Source organism: Triticum aestivum, chromosome 4B, assembly GCF_018294505.1.
Source record: "Triticum aestivum cultivar Chinese Spring chromosome 4B, IWGSC CS RefSeq v2.1, whole genome shotgun sequence".
Taxonomy (NCBI): domain Eukaryota; kingdom Viridiplantae; phylum Streptophyta; class Magnoliopsida; order Poales; family Poaceae; genus Triticum; species Triticum aestivum.
In genome coordinates this window covers 76,836,728-76,840,786 of record NC_057804.1, presented here as the reverse complement: position 1 = coordinate 76,840,786, position 4,059 = coordinate 76,836,728, and positions in this window count along the sequence as shown.

Below are 4,059 nucleotides of genomic sequence, written 5' to 3'. Positions count from 1 at the left end.
AGATCGTAGAAACTTTATTTTCTTGTTACGATGATTTTTCCACTTCACTCTGAAATTCTTTGAACCTTTCAATTATTTCAGACTTATGTTTCATCAAGTAGATATACCCACATCTGCTCAAATCATTTTGTGAAGGTCAGAAAATAATGATACTTGCCACGAGCATCAACACTCATTGGATCGCATACATCGGTATGTATTATTTCCAATAAGTCAGTAGCTTGTTCCATTGTTCCGGAGAACGGAGTTTTTAGTCATCTTGCCCAAAAGGCACGGTTCACAAGCATCAAATGATTCATAAGCAAGTGATTCCGAAAATCCATGTTTATGGAGTTTCTTCATGCGCTTTACACCGATATGACCCAAACGGCAGTGCCACAAATAAGTTGCACTATCATTATTAACTTTTCATCTTTTGGCATCAATATTATGAATATGTGTATCACTACGATCGAGATCCAACAAACTATGTTCATTGGGTGTATGACCATCGAAGGTCTTATTCATGTAAACAGAACAACAATTATTCTCTGACTTTAAATGAATAACCGTATTGCAATAAACATGATCAAATCATATTCATGCTCAACGCAAACACCAAATAACATTTATTTAGGTTCAACACTAATCCCAAAAGTATAGGGAGTGTGCGATGACGATCATATCAATCTTGGAACCACTTCCAACACACATCGTCACATCACCCTTAACTAGTTTCTGTTTATTCTGTAACTCCTGCTTCGAGTTACTAATCTTAGCAACCGAACAAGTATCAAATACTCAGGGGTTACTATAAACACTAGTAAGGTACACATCAATAACATGTATATCAAATATACCCTTGTTCACCTTGCCATCCTTCTTATCCACCAAATATTCAAGGCATTTCCGCTTCTAGTGACCATTTCCTTTGCAGTATAATCACTCAGTTTCAGGCTTTGGTCCAGCTTTGGGCTTCTTCACGGGACTGACAACTTGCTTGTCATTCTACTTGAAGTTCCCTTTCTTTCCCTTTGCCCTTTTCTTGAAACTAGTGGTCTTGTCAATCATCAACACTTGATGCTCTTTCTTGATTTCTACCTTCGTTGATTTCAACATCACGAAGAGCTCGGAATCATTTTCGTCATCCCTTGCATACTACAGTTCATCACAAAGTTCTACTAACTTGGTGATGGTGACTAGAGAATTCTGTCAATCACTATCTTATCTGGAAGATTAACTCCCACTTGATTCAAGCGATTGAAGTACTCAGACAATCTGAGCACATGCTCACTAGTTGAGCGATTCTCCTCCATCTTTTAGCAATAGAACTTGTTGGAGACTTCATATCTCTCAACTCGGGTATTTGCTTGAAATATTAACTTCAATTCCTGGAACATCTCATATGGTCCATGACGTTCAAAACATCTTTGAAGTCCCGATTCTAAGCCGTTAAGCATGGTGCACTAAACTATCAAGTAGTCATCATATTGAGCTAGCCAAACGTTCATAACGTCTACATCTGCTCCTGCAATAGGTCTATCACCTAGCGGTGCATCAAGGACATAATTCTTCTATGCAGCAATGAGGATAAACCTCAGATCACGGACCAAGTCCGCATCATTGCTACTAACATTTTTCAACATAGTTTTCTCTAGGAACACATATAAAAACATAGGGAAGCAAAAACATAGGGAAGCAACAACGCGAGCTATTGATCTATAACACAATTTGCAAAATACTACCAGGACTAAGTTCATGATAAATTCAAGTTCAATTAATCATATTACTTAAGAACTCCCACTTAGATAGACATCCCTCTAATCCTCTAAGTGATTACGTGATCCATATCAACTAAACCATAACCGATCATCACGTGAGATGGAGTAGTTTTCAATGGTGAACATCACTATGTTGATCATATCTACTATATGATTCACGCTCGACCTTTCGGTCTCCGTGTTCCGAGGCCATATCTGCATATGCTAGGCTCGTCAAGTTTAACCTGAGTATTCTGCGTGTGCAAAACTGGCTTGCACCCGTTGTAGATGGACGTAGAGCTTATCACACCCGATCATCACGTGGTGTCTGGGCACGACGAACTTTGGCAACGGTGCATACTCAGGGAGAACACTTCTTGATAATTTTAGTGAGAGATCATCTTAAAATGCTACCGTCAATCAAAGCAAGATAAGATGCATAAAGGATAAACATCACATGCAATCAATATAAGTGATATGATATGGCCATCATCATCTTGTGCTTGTGATCTCCATCTTCGAAGCACCGTCGTGATCACCATCGTCACCGGCGCGACACCTTGATCTCCATCGTAGCATCGTTGTCGTTACGCCATCTATTGCTTCTACGACTATCGCTACCGCTTAGTGATAAAGTAAAGCAATTACAGGGCGTTTGCATTTCATACAATAAAGCGACAACCATATGGCTCCTGCCAGTTGCCGATAACTTCGGTTACAAAACATGATCATCTCATACAATAAAATATAGCATCACGTCTTGACCATATCACATCACAACATGCCCTGCAAAAACAAGTTAGACGTCCTCTACTTTGTTGTTGCAAGTTTTACGTGGCTGCTACGGGCTTAGCAAGAACCGTTCTTACCTACGCATCAAAACCACAACGATAGTTCGTCAAGTTGGTGTTGTTTTAACCTTCGCAAGGACCGGGCGTAGCCACACTCGATTCAGCTAAAGTGAGAGAGACAGACACCCGCCAGCCACCTTTAAGCACGAGTGCTCGCAACGGTGAAACCAGTCTCGCGTAAGCGTACACGTAATGTCGGTCCGGGCCGCTTCATCTCACAATACCGCCAAACCAAAGTATAACATGCTGGTAAGTAGTATGACTTGTATCGCCCACAACTCACTTGTGTTCTACTCGTGCATATAACATCAACGGATAAAACCTGGCTCGGATGCCACTGTTGGGGAACGTAGTAATTTCAAAAAAAATCCTACGCACACGCAAGATCATGGTGATGGCATAGCAACGAGAGGGGAGAGTGTTCATCCACGTACCCTCGTAGACCGTAAGCGGAAGCGTTATGACAACGCGGTTGATGTAGTCGTACGTCTTCACGATCCGACCGATCCAAGTACCGAACGTACGGCACCTCCGAGTTCAGCACACGTTCAGCTCGATGACGATCCCCGGGCTCTGATCCAGCAAAGCATCGGGGATGAGTTCCGTCAGCACGACGGCATGGTGACGATGATGATGCTCTACCGGCGCAGGACTTCGCCTAAACTCCGCGACGATATGACCGAGGTGGAATATGGTGGAGGGGGGCACCGCACACGGCTAAGGAACGATCCGTAGATCAACTTGTGTTGTTGTGCCTAGAGGTGCCCTCCTGCCCCCGTATATAAAGGAGCAAGGGGGGAGGGGGCGGCCGGCCTAGAAGGGGGCGCGCCAAGGGGAGTCCTACTCCCACCGGGAGTAGGACTCCCTCCTTCCTTGTTGGAGTAGGAGAAGGGGGGAAAGAGGGGGAGAGGAGGAAGGAAAGGGGGGCCGCACCCCTTGTCCAATTCGGACCAGAGGGGGGCTGCGCGCCTCCTTCCTTTCGGGCTCTTTCCTCTATTCCCGTATGGCCCAATAAGGCCCATATACTCCCCGGCGAATTCCCGTAACTCTCCGGTACTCCGAAAAATACCCGAATCACTCGGAACCTTTCCGAACTCCGAATATAGTCGTCCAATATATCGATCTTTACGTCTCAACCATTTCGAGACTCCTCATCATGTCCCCGATCTCATCCGGGACTCCGAACTCCTTCGGTACATCAAAACTCATAAACTCATAATATAACTGTCATCGAAACCTTAAGCGTGCGGACCCTACGGGTTCGAGAACAATGTAGACATGACCGAGACATGTCTCCGGTCAATAACCAATAGCGGAACCTGGATGCTCATATTGGCTCCTACATATTCTACGAAGATCTTTATCGGTCAGACCGCATAACAACATACGTTGTTCCCTTTGTCATCGGTATGTTACTTGCCCGAGATTCGATCGTCGGTATCTCAATACCTAGTTCAATCTCGTTACCG